Raw genomic sequence first — 17366 nt, 5'->3', positions numbered from 1 at the left:
GAGCGTTTTCATGTTAGTAGTGGTTGTGTTGCTGCAAAAAATTTTAAAAATCAGCATATTGAGTCATAGATAGCAATATTCTTTTCCTCATCTTGCACCTTTCTTCTCTACTGACATCTTGGTACCTCTTGCTTATGCTTGCTGGAAGCTTTGGACTTGTCACTCAGCCTCAGGCAGCGTAAGGACTGACTGCTTTTCTGGCACGTGCAGTGTGGTCTGAGGCCCATCAATGTAAGTCATGGTGGAGAAGGACAAAGTAATAGATGTGTTTAAGGGACTTGCAATTCCCACGGCAAGGCTGGTAAAGTAGAGCTCGTTTCAAAGAGCAGGCGGTTTGGTGATTTTTCTTAATTACTGTTTACCTAAATAAATAAATAATGCATATTCATGGATTTAACTAGAGTAAGTTGTGTTGAAGTGTTTACCTCTCCCGAGGATAGTTATTAAGGGTGGAGTGTGGGGTGCAGCAATTAATAATAAAACATTTAGATGAGATTACAGAATGTTCTGATTGTAATAGTAAACATTATGCTAGAAATAAAAGCAAATAAATCTGTCTTGAATTAAAAAAAAATAAATACTATGCTATCTGAAGAAACATGCTGAACAGAAGCAGTTTGGGTGAAGGGGCCATGCCCTTTGAGCTCTTCAATATCACAGAGAGGCTTCTTCAGTGTAAAAAGCATCCCTGTGGAAGAAAGCCCCTCATTTTAAGTCTGGAAAAAAGATGATACAAATATTGACATCAACACAGATTAGTGTGGCAGATGTAACACCTGTCAACACCACTTTGAGGCTAGGGTCCATTTATTCTTTAACCGTGCAATGGAGAGTATTTCACCTGCTTATATCAGTAGTAAATAAAACCTTCATTTGCATTGTGAACCTCCTCCCTCCTTATTTTGCACATTCCTTTGAATGAAATTCTTTGCTCAGCTGAGAGTTTGAAATTTGGATTCATCCTTTCAAATCTTTTGGCTGTGGTTCCTTATCTGGTTAATCAGATCAAAGAGAGCCAGTGATGTGTTCAAAGATTCTTGTGACAGCTGTGTACCATTAGGCTGAATGATTAAAAAAACCCCATAATTGTAGTTTAGCAGAGTAAATACAGATTGGTCTTTCAGTTTAACATAGGGTTGCAGGCAAACTGAGCCTTTGACAAAAGACATGCTGCTTTAACCCCATGCAGACAAAATTGCTTTGCCCCCAGCCCCACCTGCCTCCAGCCATTTTGGGCCAGCAGAGGAGTGTGATTGAGCAATAGGTGTATCTGTCCTGTTGCACTAGGTTGAAGATGAAAAAGAAAATAGGGAATGGGCAGAAGGTAAGTAGGGAGCACCAAGGTAACGTGTGGGGACCATTAGCCTCAAAGCTCCTTGTGCAGCTGGGGTGGGCTCTCTTTTCTCATTCAGCTGTCCCTTTGCAGGCTGCTGTCCTTTCTGGGCTGTTTCCTAACTTGGGCATCTTTTGGGGATGAAGGTTTCCAGTCTCCCTCATCTAGACCAAATTGGTGCCCTCTAAAGTAGCTTCACAGGAGCTAGGATGCTCACTGGCACCTAGCACACCTGGCATGCTGCTGGCATGTCTCCTGGACTCCCTATCATCTAGAAACTGAAAAGTGGCTTCTCTTTGGCTGGAAGTGTGGTCTGACTACTAGCACAGCTGACTGCTAGAGTCTTTGATTGTGTCAATCACCAGTGCAAGTCCCTGGCTGGTCTCTGAAACAGAGCAAGACGTCGAGGAACAAGCATGGGCGGATGGGCTGTTCCCAGCACAGGTGCAGGGAATGTCCGTTGACTTTGGTGCTTGTGAGGCATCTTCACAGCTGTTTTTATCTGGCTGATAAATTTCCTTCAACCACATTTTGCTTCTCCCTTCAATGGATAAACCTTTTCCCTGACCCATCTGCCTACTCTGCAGGATCTGAGTGGTATCTGTATCCCAGAAGACAAGGGTGTTAATGATGGCACAAGTGTCCTGTTGGTCCATCTGCCCTGTAGCGGAGGGATGTGGTTTTATAAACATGGTGCATTTTCCCCATTGGAAGAATCATTCTGGGCTACAGACAAGATTTCTCTGGAGCAAAAATACCCATTTCCATCTTCACCTTTTTTTTCCTAAGGGTTTCTGGGAGTTCCAGCTGCATGCCTTCTGGCAAAGCCAGCAGCAGCAGGGCTGCCAGAGCCTCGTGTGGGGTTTTGCAGGTTGAGAACATGTTGCACACACAGAGTGCACAACACAGTAAAGCTGATATCAGCTCGCAACTAATTATCTCTGTATAAAAATTCCCCTGCTCGCCGTTTTGCCTTTAGAGGCTCGCTGGTAAGATTTATGACTCTGGCTAAAATGAAGTACCATTTCCTTTTTCTCAGCATTACTGTGCATGGCCTCCCTGGCTTTTCTTGTTAAAAAGACCTGAGTTCACCCAAGAGGGAACATATTTTTGAACCACTTTCCCATCACCATTCTCCCTTTCTCTTTTTTATATTTTAAACATCCACTGAAGATCACCCACAAAGCAATTTCATGTCTTTTGACTTTCTCCTGTTTGGAGTGAGGGGTGGAGACAGAGAAGATGAGAGGCAGCTCCTTCATGGGAGATGGAGCATTTGCTCACTTTCAGCCATAGCTTGCACAGGCAAGATGTGCACATTCATCAACATGGGCTCCCTCTTCATAGCTTGGTGAGCAACTACTGCATCCAGAATTTACATAAGCTAAAGGATAATTTCCTCACTTCATGCTGTAACATGGGGGACCACCTGTACAGCTGGAGAAAAAGCTGTTTCTCCTGCCCTTATGTTGCACATGTATGTCTCCTCATTTGACAGGATGATGAAAATGAGACCACTGACTGAACTTTCTGAACTTGCTAATATATGGCTGACTTCATCCTAAATCACCTTAAAATTAGTTTGTGACACTGTAAGGCAGTTGGGGTTTTTTTCTGAGTACAGAGGGAAAAAAGGGAGCAATGTTGAGCTGCTGCCATCTCTTCCCAGTTGCAGTGAGACGTAGTTATTTTTGTATTAGAGCTTGGAAGAAAACCGGTAGAGATGCCAGATAAACCTCCCCAAAACAAACATTTGTGTTAATACTTAAATATTGTTCATCTTTTGCAGCATTTACTTATCTGTTTCCCACATGCTGAACCTTATGGGAAGTTTTTGTGGTTGACTGTGGCCTGTTCTTTCGTTCTCTATGTTAACTGTTTTCTCAATTTGCAATTTTTAAAAGAAAACAGCAGTAAGAGTCTGACTGTGATAATCATTCAACATGGGAACATCTTTTTGGCATGGCAGGGGTGTGTTTTTGTGGGTCACATCTGTTGGGTCAGGAGCCTTGGAGCATTAACCCAGTGAGCTGTGTCACTTCATGATGACCTGGAAGCATTCTCATCCAAGAGAACCAGCACTGGCTAGTCCAGTGTCATCTTCCAACATGCCAGACTCAGGGACAGCAGTTTCATCCTCATCACTCAACCATCTCATTTTCTCCTGTTTGTATATGTGTTAACCATAATTTCCAACCCTTAAGGGGAAATAAGCTAGGTGTCTGAATTTTCATCAGATCTGACACAAAGTATTAGGCTGTGGCTTTTGCTGTCTATTGGTTTTACTGCATAGGACATAAATATTCAACTCATGTCATCTGATAAGGTTGCTGGGGAGGGGGTTTTTCTCACAAAATATATTAACTTTCCTTTCACACCTAGCCATTCTTTCATGAGTCATAACCCCAAGATAAAATATTTTTGATGGTGGCTTTAAGTCAAGTATATTCCAATGAGAAAATCACTTGGGTTTTACATTAAAAGATTTACAAGTTCCTGTGGCAGTAGTCTTGAACTGCATCCTTATGCCTTCTAGCCCTGCCTGCTTGATGTGTCACAGACCTAAGTGCAACCAGAGGACAAGGAAGGGTGGAAAATTCTCCCTATGCACATTCCCCAGCTTCTCTGGAGGTTTTCTGTTTAAGCCTGGTTGGTTTTGTTATGTGTAGCTGGTGAAAATCCAGTTTTCAGACTCTGGAGCCCTCCAGGGCAGCAGCAGCTGCCTTCCCCTGCAGCCAGTCAGCCAGCAATGGTTTTCTGGAGGGTTCTCCTGGTGACTTGGGCCACAGTTTCCAGCTAGGGTGGTTCCTGACACTGTTTTGCCATTATCTGAGGGAATAGCTCAATCTCATCTTCTCTGACTGCTGACACAGCTCACCCAGACAGGGGCACACTGCAGAGCTGGTGCTCACAGCCCTGGATGGGTGGGTACCTCCCTGTTTGTGGTCCACACTTCCTTGCTTTTGTTGGTTTTCTGCATCCCATCTCTGGGCACTGGGAAAGAAGCTGCTGTGCCCTTCTGGCTCCTGTTTTGGCTGCTTCTGGTTAAACAGTGCATGTGGGAACAAGCAGGAGTGATAGATGGGCATGTTCTTTCCCTTTGGAAGAACTCCACAGGTTATTATGAGGAAATTAGGTGCACTGAGGGTGAAGCAGACCATGTCTCTTTTGTGACATAGGTATCGATATCATCTTGGGTTTAATTCACAGATTTCAGTGAGACATCAGGCATTAGATGTCAGGAGCACTGCAAATGCCTTCTCAGCCTCAGGCGACCCTTCAAGCTACAAATGTTCCCATGAAGTTACTTCAACCAGACAGAAATCACACACAAAATGTAAGGGAAACCCATTTGCTGGTCTGTGATGGTATTGCATGTAACAAAGCAGGATCCTTGACTTCACTGGGATCGATTTCTGTACATATTTGTGTAAGTAGCATCATTGCACCCCACCAGGTGAGATACTGCTTCAGAAAACACCAGCTCTGTTTGCACACCTGTGCTCACTGCTCCCAGCTCACAGGTGCTCAGCCTTCCTTAAATGTTTTTTTCTCCTGTCCACATCTGAGAAAAGCTCACCAACTGGTCTCCTTGTGTGGGTCATTTTACTTAGCCCTCATTTTACCCGCCTATGCTGAACATCAGGATAAACAACCCACTGTGTATTTGTTGCATTTGTGTACTTGTTGCTCACTTCCCTCATGGCCCATCCAACATCTCCAGTGTTTTTGGGTACAACTACACAATTTTCTGTGTTTGAAACACCTTTCATGATAAGTGGAGTAATACCCAGATTCATTCATCATGCCCTCCTTAATTCACCTTTCTTGGTTTGTTGCAAACAGAAGTAGTTGCCACTTTTTCTCCTTTTAAGCATTAAAGCCTGGTTGAAAACAAAACCTCTCCTTTGAACATTCTCTCTGTATAACAGAAATCCAAACTGGAAGGTGTTTTATTGAGGCAAATGGTTTTTCAACTTCATGCGTTCTTCTGCCAGTTAGAGTGTCTGGTGTGTCTTCCTTTACATTTGCATTCCTCAGTGCTAATTTCAGCTGCCAGGTGGTATTGGAAGCCATCAGAAGGAGGGAGAAAGAAGGTAACCTGGTTCAAAAAATGTACAAGAGGCTGTTAAATAATATAAGTTTTTTTAAAAATCAAGCAGATTTACAAAGGCCAGTTGGAAGTATTGTTATTTTTCTAGATTTCTTTTCAAGCTCTTAGGGTGGATGCTTCTTTTTAGAATAAATATAAGGTTTTTTTGCAACCTCCAAGACTGCAGGAGCTGGTTCTTCAAGCTGGTGTAGGACAGTGATTTTGTGGCCTCTCATGACCCTGTTAACTGATGGCCCACATGTGCAGGTCTGTGCTGAGAGCTGAGACCTTGATGTGAGCAAGCCTTGGAGCAGAGAGTACATCTTACCCTGCCTAAGATCCGGCTCTTCCAATGCTGTAAGCCTGGCTGATCAGCCTGTTAAACTGCTGAAATTCCTCTTCAGTAGGTGTACTGTTGGCTCTTCATTAGAGCTCAGTTTTTATGTATTCCTGTAGGTTTGCAGCTGTAGTAGCAGCTTTGCCTTTAATACTTTGCTTGTTTCAGGAGAAGCCTTTTGTCGGATGCAAAGCATGAAGGAGCCCTCGTGCTGAGCATAGGCGGGGGTCAAGTTTCATTCTACCCTAAGCTGACCCCTGGGCAGAGAGATTCCTGCTTTAGTCTTTTAGATCATGTGTAAAACCTGATGCTGGCTGGATCATCCTGCATAGGGCAAGAATATCTGGGGAACATGGGGAGAGGTATGGAGTGAGACATTTGCAGAAGGGAATGAAATGTTTGGGATGCAGCCTCATGCTTTCTACAGCAGTGAACATCAATCAGACCTTCTCAGAAAAGCTTCAGTGGTGCTGAAAGTCTTCTTTCTCCCCCCACCCCCTGTGGCCCTTTTTTTTTCTCTTGTTTCCCTATTCCCAACTTGTGTTTATTCTCTTTTTTCGTCTAATACACCATGGCACGTGCAATTTTTGCCCAGGAAACTAAGTTATCCTTAAAAACACAGAGGCTTCCCTGGCTTTAGTCCTTTGGCCATTGAGTAAGTGACAGTTATTTTTGTTCTACCAGTGATTTATGACTGAACAGATTTAGAGTTTATATTTTTAGGTTTATCGGCAATTTAAATAATGTATATTTGTGACCATAAATATTTGGTACTCTTACAGTCTGTCAATGAATGTTATGCCCAATTGGAGGAAACTAAAGAGACACAAGCATTGTGTTCCTAGCACAGCCTCATGATTCTTTTCAAGTACCTAATTAGGTAATCCTTAAAGGTAGCAAGAGTTTGAACATCTGTTGGTAAACCATCTAGAAGGGTGCCATCCAGAGGAAATAACCTGCTTTCCACTAGTGAATCAATTCTCCACAAGGCTTGGAGTAAAATGCAATAGGGTCACTGCTCAGAAATTCTTGAACTTTTTTTATCAGGAACAGCATACTTAGAAAAATAACCACCAAATCTCTCTCATTTACACTGCATTTTTTTTCCCCCACTTTTTTATGGAGTCATCAACAGGCATTAGTCATAATAAATAGACATAGCAGACATCTCTTGAGAAACTAGGGTTTTTTACTGAAGAGTTAATTTTGCATGTTTTTAAAAAATAAGAGTAGTTTTTTAAAAGATCTAAACTTTAGGGGTTTATTTTCCTCTGCCTCACCTCCCCCTTTAACTAGCTTTGGTTTGTGGTAATCCTGCAGACACAGCCTTTGCAGTGATCCTGTGAAGACAGATACATGCCACTGCTTGTACTGCTGCTGTCCCCTTCTGTTCAAAAGAAAACAATCTTCCTTTCCACTCCCAGTTGCCAACTTCACTCAAGTAAATAGTAGTTAACCATTCCAATCTTTTCTTCCAGGAAAACAGTAAAGTGTTGGGTGCTGGCAACTTGAAAACCTCAACTTGAGAACCCCTATAGCTTAAAGCTAATTACTTCTCCTTCTACAAGTATTTCCTCCTCAACCACTTCAGAGTGTGACTGCTTCCTTGAGAGATGGGGGAAGCCTTTTCTGGGATTGGGATTGTGCTCACTGTGGGGTCTGGGCTATGTGATGATGCTGGGATTGGCTGCTGGGGGTTCACCCCCCCTGCTCCAGCCCCCTGGCCCCAGCCCTGCTCTCACCAGCCTTCCCCATCCCAGAGTGCCTCCCCTCCAGGGACTGAGCCCTGGGCCCCTTGCACAGAGGTGACAGCACAGTGAATTTTCTGTGGGCAGATGAACATTTCATTCTCTCTCCAGTTTTCTTTTGACATGGACTGGAATGACAGGTAGCTTTGCTTTAGGGTGGCTGCAGGATTATGACACACATTGCATCAACCCAGGGGTACCAAATTAGGCTGATGGTGTTTCTTCTCTGAAGCTTGCCAGAGTAAAGGAGAAACAAAGGAACAAATGTTGTGTTCCTAACCTAAATTCCTTGATAAAATCAATGCTAAGCTTTGACAAAAGCCAGTATTAATTATTATTTAAAGCCTACTAAATAAATTTGCTGGTTTTGTGATAACTCCTTTCTGGTGTGATGTGCAGTTTCATAGAACCACAGGGTGATTTAGGTTCAGCTTTTTATCTGGTTCCAACCCATCTGCCATGGGCAGGGACAGCTATCACTAGACCAGGTCACTCAAAGCCCAATCCAACCTTGGCCTAGAGCACTTCCAGGGATGGAGCATCCACAGCTTCTCTGTGCAACCTGCTCCAGTGCCTCGCCACCATCACAGTAAAGAATTCCTTAGTGTGTATGTGTAACAATGCACGTACCTGTCGTGTGATGTGGCAGAATAATCTCAGAAATGTGATTATTAGTTATTTTATGTGTTAGCTTATCTGTTTAGAATTCTTTTCAGGGGCCTCATAGTGTATGACTGAAAGGAAAACATGATCTTTGTAGGAAGGTATCTACAGGTTAAATCTTTGACAAAGTGTGAAATGGACATAAAGTAATTGTCATGTTTGGCATAAAGACCTTCTATATTAAAGAAAAAAGATGCCCCAGTGTGTTTTTTAGAATCAGAGGGAAAAAACAAAGAGGTGTTTGTAAAGTTTCAGTGCTTGATTGATTTTTTTTTAAATCGTGCCTTTATTTTATTTTAGGTTGCTCCAGCTGAGTTGCCAGAACACTGCCCCACAGAACTTTGGAGGGTCACTTCTTAATGGATTGCTGCAGCCTCTTAATTTCTCCATTGATCCTGTTCCCTGCATCGTGAGAACATTTTAGCCAGCACAGAACCTAGAAAAGTTACATGTAAGTCGTGATTCCAATTCCTTTCTATTTAAAGAAAAAATGAAAAAAAAAATCTTGGGAAGGCAAGGTAGAGGCAGTAAATATCACACTTTAGAAAAACACCGTAAAAGCTGTAATTCAACTGCAAACATTAGGTGGTGAATAAATTGTTATTGAAGTAGTTACTTGCTTTTTTAACCTAAATAGTGATTGTCATTTTGACGGCTTTTCTAAGTGTTCTGTTACTACGGTAAACCGTAGCGAGAAGTGCCTAAAATAGCTCTGTTCCCCCACTGCTCTGTGCTTTGTTTTTCTCTGCAACGGGCTGTGTGTGTGCACACTTACCTTGGTGTACCCTGCCAAGCTGCACGTGCTCCACGTCACTTTGGAGGCCATCACCTGCCCTACAGGACTGCAGGCACGCTTCTATTTCTCCCATAATGGAATCCATATGCTTCTCCTTTTGCTTTCCTGGAGTGTTTCCCTTGGAGGAGCCCTGGTGCTGCTTCATCCTTCAGCCTGCTGCCCCAAAAGGCTCTGTAAGCGTCAGAAGTGTCTTCATTGCTACCTCCTGCTCCTTCCAGGTGGATCAGTGCTCCACCTGACTGTAGGAGGGTAAAGAAAGTTGTGCATAGATCTCCTAGGGACAGATTGAGGGGACTGCAGATCCCTTCCTACCTTCTCAGCTGGAGCAGTAGTTCCCTGTGCTTGTTGTGCTTTGGTATTTCACCCAAGATGGGGAGCAGCTTATGATCCTGTGCACATATTCAATCCCTGATGCCACAATCCACAATGCCTGAGTCTTCTGCTGAAACATTCCATAGCACAGCCTGGCATAGAATCAGTGGGGAGAAATTGGTTTGACCCTTTGCAGTTTGTCAGCAGTTCTAACCCTAATTCTGGTTTCTGAGCTAGAAGAAGCTTCTGGACCACTACAAGGATGTCATGGATGTGATGATCTGTGCTCTGTGGAGGGTGGGGCACCCCAGAGCTGACAAGTTTGGGAACAGGCTTGAGCACAACTTAATTTCATTAATTTTTAAAACAAAACCAAATTTCTTTGTGGTTAAGAGGTTTTTATCTTTGGGATGGTGTTATAGAGCAGCTTGGCCAAAGGAGGTAATACAAAACTGTGGTTCACAGTGTGGCACTGTGCACATTACCACCCTTGTTTGTTCACTGCAGTAACAAATGCATATGATGCAGTTTAGTCAGAACAGGTCAGTGAAGTAGACCACTCCTTACTGGTCAGTTTTTCTTGAATGCTAACTAATACCATTTTTAGTATGTGGAACTGATCTGTATGTAATGCTACTTCTAAAAAAATGAATGTTTTGGAACCAAAGTATTTACATTAGAAATATATCTTTATTTGAAGTACTTTATTTGCTTATGTGACACTAAAAGATTTACTAAAAAAAGAAAAGTCTACTGCAGAAGGAGGATTGTGTTCTTTAATGCATATGGAAATTCAGTTTTTAAAGAGAGGAATTTTTTTTTTCTAGTGTGATGAGTATCAGCAAAAACAATGGTGAAGTCATAGGCAGTGGAGAAAGTCTGGGTAGTAACAGAATTCACTGTCAAAGAGGCCTTACAAGGTGTGAGTCTGATTTTGTTTTCCAAAAAAGGGAGAGTGTTGCCATTTCCTTGAGGGTCTGGCATTCTCTGGTGCAGTTATTAATCAAATCCCCCTTAGCAAGAATTGTCTGACTACAGGAAAATTTTGGATCTGGCTTGAAATTTGTTTTTAGTGCTTGTCTTAAGGGAAGAAGACTTGAAAATATGAGTTGTAACAGCTAGGCAGGCAGAAAAAGCTTGTTTTTCATTAGTCCTACTTAGCACTATTCCCATGAGGTTTGGAAGCCTTATTCACAATTTTTTGCAGGATTTTCTCATGATGTTTGAAAAACTTATCATTAGGCATCTTGCAAATTCACTATTTAAAGCACTTCCAGAGGAACTAACTTCAAAAATATCATCCTTGTTGGGGGACTTGAAAAAGCAGACAGAAATGGGAAAGACCAAACCTCTCTCATTCCAATAAGTGCATGGGAAGTTTAGTCTTGCTTTTTGTTGTGCTACAAATAATCAGATGTCTCCTTTTGAGGAACAAAATCAGATCTGGGGACCAAATTAACTTGAAAACCAGTATGACGATATAGGAGCTGTCATCAAATATGTACCTTTCCTTTTTCTTCCTTTCTTTCTTCTCTTTTAACTGTGGTTATGTGCTTCTGCTCAGCATCATTTTTAAAACATGGTGTGTACTCCATCCCCTAGAAAACCCATGCATCACCTCACAGCTGTTGGCTGGGGTTGCACCCGTCGTGTGTGCAGATCCACACCGGCGCAGGTAGACATGAGGGCAAGCTGCCCGTTGCTTATTTGATTTCTCTATTTCCCATTGTCTGGCTGATTTTGATGACAGACTCTGCTAGTAACAATTACCTCATTATAGCAATTTCCATAGAAAGAAGCAGACTTTCACTTGTTAATTAGCCCTGCTGGAAAGAGCAGTTGCACAAGTTTGACCCAGCTGTAACAACTGCATTCTTCTTATTTTTCCCAGGGTGCAGTGGGATAAATAAGTATGCCTTTCCCCCCTTCCATTTATTATTTTGTTTCTATAATACTACTAGGATGCTGATGGATAAAATCTCCATAAAAATAGTACTTAGTGATGTGTGAGTTCAAAGCAGAACTTGCTTGTTCTGACAGAGCACATTGCAAAACCCTGTTATGGTGCGTGTGCCAGGGTAGTAAAGAAAACCCCATTTCTCCAGGTTCTCTGGGAATGAATCCTGGGCAGGTTAGACTGAGTGCACTGTAATGTGGGAGTACAGCAGTCGGGGAGAAGCTGTGCTCTCTGCTGAGAGGCTCTCTCCATTTGTTATCCCAAACAGCCACTAATGGCAGAGAATGTGCAGAGCTGTGTCTTGGAGCAGCTGCTGGGGCAGGGCTGCTGGCAACCAAGCAGAGGCAGGTGACTCTTCCTAGCAGTGACCATACTCTGCTCACATTTCTCATTTTGTTTTGCCCCTGTGGGATTTCCTTTAAAAGCAGCAAAAATAGCATCCCAATCAATGTCCTTCTGCAGCTCATAAAAAGGCCAGATTGGTACTGCTTATCCAATGTTGTGAATTCAGCAAGGGCCTATAAGTGGTTTAAACAGGATAAAAAAAATAAGGCAACCCAAAACTCAGAAAGTTCTGTCCAAAAATTTCATATTTGCTAGGTATGAATTCTTCAGAGTATTTAAAAAAAAATTTAAAGATTTCTTGAAATCTATACTATGTCCATCTCTAGGCAGATGTAAATAATGTAAAATTTTAAATATGCAGATATTGGTAGTTTAATGTCTGTCACCCGCCTACCACCACAGCCTGGGAAAAATGTAATTTTTTTTAATCTACTCTTAAAGGCCAGATAACTTGACAGAATTCAGAGGATAAGCAGATTTCTGAAGGCAAAATTGTATCACTTTGTACATTGACTTACCAAACACTCCTATCCATCAGTAGCAAACCCTCTTCTCAAGTGCCAAGACCATACCTGACTACATTGGCAGGTTTATCTTACTGGATGAGAGATGTGGCCATGTCTACGTTTCGTGATTTTTCTGGTATGTTTTCCTGTTGGAGTGCTGTTTTCATAGGGGCAGAGCCACTTTCTTACTCATTTTACAGTAGTGGCATATCAGGACTGTGTACCTCATGCCACCAGTGCATGGAGTGTCTCTTGCCTCAGGGACCTTCACAACCTCCCATGGCATCCTGTCCATTGACCACTGCCAGCAGCTCTGTGTCAGTCCCTCAATGTGATCAGGTGCTTCTCAGCACTGTCAGTGCCTCTGTGCCTCAGCCAGGCTGGTGGCCAGGGACAGCTTTTGATACAAACACATTGGTATATATATAAGTAAATGATTTTTTAAATAAAATATGTATCTGGACAAATATATGTCCTGAACGGTGCTGGTGTGGCTTCAGGCAGGGTGCCACACGTGTGGGTGGTGAGCCAGGGTCCCTTCCTGGAGGTTTCTGCCCAAGACCCCGGTGCTGGAGGCATCCCCATCCCAGCACACACGGTGACCACGGGCTGTGTGGCCAGGAGGAGCGCTCTGCTCGTGTTCAGCTGCTAACAGCAGCACAGGACAGCGGGGTTTGTTGCAGTGTAGTGTGCCACCCGAACCCAAGTTCCTCCGGCACCTCTCGCCTCGCTGGCATTGACCACAGGTTTGTTTGTTCGTCACCCCAGCAGTGCCACGGGCTGCGTGGGCGCGCAGCATCATTGATCTGTTTACTTGGCGTTCCCCGCGTGGCCGCCGTGTTGTGGCAAGGACTTTTATTTTTTGCTGTGGCAGGTGACAGCGCGGGTGTGTGTGGTGTGTCAGCCCGAGGGACTGAGTCACAGCCCTCCCTCCACCCAGGGCCAGCGGCACTTCCCCTTTCCCGGCGGGCTGAGATGCCAGCCCATCTCCACAGGTCATCTTACCAGCCTGTACATTGCATTTTTTTGGTTTTTTACAGAAAAGCCTGAGAGACCGTGGCAGCCAGACCAACTTTCTCTGTAACCTAAACCAGTGAAAAGTAAAATCCATCTCACCACATCAGTTTTGTTTTCACTGCTGGCTCAACCTCTCCTCTCCCTCTGGCAGAGCCCTGCACAGTCATTCAGTGCCCGGCTTGGGGGTGGTGTGGTTGTTAGCTCAGTGGTGTATGACCCATTTATTTTCATAATGCTTAGATACCCGCGCTCCTGCGGCGTTCGGCACACAGGTCCTGCGACCTGAATCCTGGACAGAAAAGCGCGCACCTGACTGCAGCGGCGTGCCTGGGGAGCAGCGGCTCTGCCCCAGCCTTGTCGGGAGCTGCAGGAAGCTGGTGTGCATTGGGTCTAGCAGGCAATTGATGAGCAAAAACCGGTAAAGGTGCATTTTTCCGGAGCCAGCACTTTGTCTTCGATCATTTCGTTCAGTATTGATTGCTAGCTGGTGGGACATGCATCCTGTTACAATGTACAAAGAGCAGAGACGTAAAAGCGCTGTATTGGATCGTTCTCTCGCTATAATAACCTGCACTTTCCGCGACAGCAAGATGATTAATGGCACGAGATTGCTCACTCTCAATATCTCCAGACATGGCATCACCCTCGTATTGGGTCTGGTCTTAAGATGGACCTTTTTTCCTTTATTTCTTTTTGACTCAGTTAGTTGAATTCGTTTTCTGTGGGTTTTCAGATGATAATCAGGTTTATGCTTGTGTTACTTTCTGTAAATGGAAAGAATCAGGCACAGGACACACAGGAGAGTAAACTGGCATCGCAGTAGACCTGAGAGTTTTAGGTACAAAATTAGAGAGTAATTTGCAAAGCGACTTGGAGCAAAGTGGATTTAAACACAATGAAATCATCCTTGACAGCAATTTGTTTGAAGTTCTTCTACTGTTATGAGTGTGAAGGGATTTTTTTCTTTTTAATTGCCAGTTTCTGGGTAGAGTATTCAGCATAATTTCTCACAGGTAAGTGAAGCATTAACTCCTTGTACCTCAGTATTTTGGGCAGTGTGGGAAGAAACTGAGAGTTAGGGGGAAGCACCTTCTCTACTTCATCATTTGAAAATTAGTCAGTGGTCAGCTAGCTTAGAGAAAGGCTTTACCAGGGACACTGGTACTGGGAAAAATGTATGAAAATACAGCAGAATCCTGGACAGTAGATAGGCACAGCATGTGAAAAGTTGTCTTCAGTGTTTCACAGAATATAATGGCACTCTAGATATAAACTGGAAAAAAAGTAACAGCAATTAGCTAGTTTGCATTCCTTGTTCAGATGAGCCATGAGTTTTGGGGCTTCTACATTTATATACTTTTGCTGTAGGTGTTGGAAGTGTGGGTGGCCACGAAAAAGCAGTGGTTACAATAAGATTTTCCGTTTATTGCCCTTTGTGTACGACTAAAAATAAGATTCAAATGCTTCAGCATTTGTGGAGCAAGCATAATATTTGTCTGAGATCTGATGACTGGCTTGCCTGCAGCTTCAGCTCTGTCTGGTGGGTGAGTCCTAGGTTTTAATGCTTGTAAATGGGTCTGTGTTGGAGGGAGACTCAGAGCTTACTTGTGGTGTGGTCTGGCTGTGTTAATTCATCAACTTCTTACTGGATAAAAAAAGAAAAAGTAGTTAGGCTTAGTACATAAGTTAAAGGTGGTGATGAAAGAATTTTGGAAGCAGAATTGTTCTGCTGTCTGGAAAAAGCAGCTTTGGAGAGGACTGAAAGGTCTTTAAAGCCAAAACTTTCAAAACTTCAGTGGTGTACCTTGAATTGTTGATCCAGAACTTCATCTTCTGGCAAAGAAAAAGCAAAGCAGAGGGAAAAAAAAAGGAAATCTATATAAATCTGCTGAGCTTGAGAAACAAATTTTCAGGGTTAACTTTTGGCAGATAAAATCCTTTTGGTTTGCTTTTTAAGGATGACTGTTGAAATACACTATGTGATGCTTTTCCAGGTAGTTGCACTGGTTAGGAATCCACTAAACCAGTTGTGGTATCTTGAATACTAAAGTGTTCTGACCACATTGATTGATATGTCAGCTCATGGTCAAGAGAAATATTCAAGAGAGATGTCAGTATATGCAGGGAAATTTGTAGCTTCATGGTGTCAGCTTTGGTGCTGTCCCAGCTTTGCTCATTAGTTGCTGTGGCATTTCCAGAGAATGAGTGTGCCTGTGCATGTCAGGCTTCTCGGTCTGATGTCATTCTTGATGGATGAGAGGAGAGAGCATCCATTCAAGAGCTGCAGGACCCAAGGTAGAGGTTAAAAACTTGCTCTCTGCTGTGTGGCAGCTTAAGCATCTCTGCTTTCTTGTCACTTTGTGACCTTCCCAGCTTTGCCAGGCTTTGCAGGGCAGCAGAGGTGTTGGTCTTGAGAACAGGGCTGTATAAGACAATAGGTTTTCACTCTGACTAACACCACGTGGTGCGGAGGATGTGAGGTGCTGGGGGCACTTAGAGGTACAACGCGCTTGTTCCATGGACTAGTCACGCTGTCAATGGTGAGTCTTTCACTAGACAATATGAAATCCCTTTAAATTAGCTTGGTGTAGTCCTCCCTCTCCTCCTAAGAGAGCTCAGTGCCTGTCATTGCTACCTTACTTTTGCCTTTTTGCTGAAATGCTCCTTTCTGCTTTTGCATTTGTGCCTGCTCATTGAACCGGCTCTTGCCCTGATACGAAGTACAAATAGCAAGAGAGCTGAGGCAGTAATCAAGACTTCAAGTATTCAAGATGGGAACGGGCAAAACTTCAGCAATAATTAGTTTCCCCCACAGTGGTTGCTGCAGGGAATTACCTCTGTTACAATCACCTGCATGTCTTAGTCCTGTAGGTGCCCAGATGCCGACAAGGGGCGTAATCATTTGCTGTAATATTCTGCTGTGGAATTTTCCCTTTTTCAGTACAGTTGTAGAGGTGGTTTTTTTCTCCCCACCCACCCTTCTCTTTCTACTGCTGTGCCTGCTGCAGGTAAGTTCAAGCCTGATGGCTTTGAAGATAATGACAGGAGAGAGTGCACCGTGTGCGTCATGTGGTAGCGGCACTCCCGCGCCGATTGCTGCTGCTGCTCTTTCCAGCGGGATGAGACACGCTGGGCTCTTCCAGGGGTATCACCACACAGGCTATTTATAGAGATGGCACATTGGGTGCATTGTGCAACCATCAGTACCCACTGCTGTGCTCTTCATTTTTTCCCTTGTATGGTGATGAGGTTTTTAAGGTGTTTGCCTCTCTCTTGAAGAGGTAGTAGGATCTCTTTTTGATTTTTTTAACTACTTGTAGAGGTGCTCTGGGGAATCTGTGATATTATCTGTTCTGTACACAGTTTGAAGGGAACAGTCCTGCATATAGCCACTAAATTAGGATTAGTGCAAGTGACACAAACAATGTGGTTGTGATTTTCAGCTAAAGAGCTCTAACAACCTCTTGGGTTGTAGAGCAGAACTGCTACCTTGGGAAACCCCCAGCTTGTTTTTGGCTTTTTTTTTTTTTGTAACTTTACCACAGAAAACAAGCTGTAGTCAGGCATTTTTACAGTTGTCATAAACTCTTTCTGTGGCTCTCATCATCTGGAGTCCCTTGAACAGCCACCTCATGCTATACTGTGAGACAGTGACAGCAGCAGATGCTTTGGGATGTGGTGCAGCCTCACAGTGGGAGCAGAGCTGGACACAGAAGTTGACTGGTGGCTTCTGTCCATCACTGCTGGAGGAGCAGGGCTGGCCAGTCACAGGCTGCTTATCACAGTGCTCAAATAATGCAGAAACATTAGCAATGGAGATTTGCTGTAATGGTGTATTTTAAGTGCGTCTCTGCTCTGCCAGCTTCACTTTTAATGCACTCAGCTAAGGAATGCTTTGGAGGTTGCTGCTAATGGATGGATCTCTCAGAAAATTGGAATTTTGAAATAAGATTGACACTTTGGAGTGAGAAATATAAATCTAATGAGAGTATTTCAGCAGAGGTTTGTAATTAGGGATGAATGGAGGGAATTTGTACGCACAGTCTGCAGAAGGGCACAATGGAAGGTGAAATTGCACCCTCTGTGCTGAATGAGGGATGAAAGCCAATGTATCAGTGTCATGGCATGACAGTGTAGAGTATAAATGATACTGTCACTGAGTGCTGCAGAAGGTATCAAGGGAATTCCACTCCAGTAAATTACATTACTTAGACAGACCTGAAGGCATTGTGTCTGAATGATTGGAGGGAAAAAAGGTT

At 43.5% G+C, this 17366-nt stretch overlaps 1 protein-coding gene across 1 annotated transcript in view; it reads left to right on the top strand.

Moving 5' to 3' along the window:
* Positions 1 to 17366, top strand: part of BACH2 (BTB domain and CNC homolog 2) — a 182479-nt gene that overhangs the window by 94523 nt on the left and 70590 nt on the right. The window contains exon 4 of the mRNA XM_058802322.1: positions 8475 to 8625. The gene's annotated coding sequence lies outside the window, so the exon portion shown is untranslated. The remainder of the gene's footprint in view (positions 1 to 8474; positions 8626 to 17366) is intronic.

Source organism: Ammospiza caudacuta, chromosome 3 (genome assembly GCF_027887145.1).
Source record: "Ammospiza caudacuta isolate bAmmCau1 chromosome 3, bAmmCau1.pri, whole genome shotgun sequence".
In the NCBI taxonomy this organism is placed as follows: domain Eukaryota; kingdom Metazoa; phylum Chordata; class Aves; order Passeriformes; family Passerellidae; genus Ammospiza; species Ammospiza caudacuta.
The sequence above is the reverse complement of the archived record's forward strand: the minus strand, read 5'-3'. Positions and strand labels throughout refer to the sequence as shown.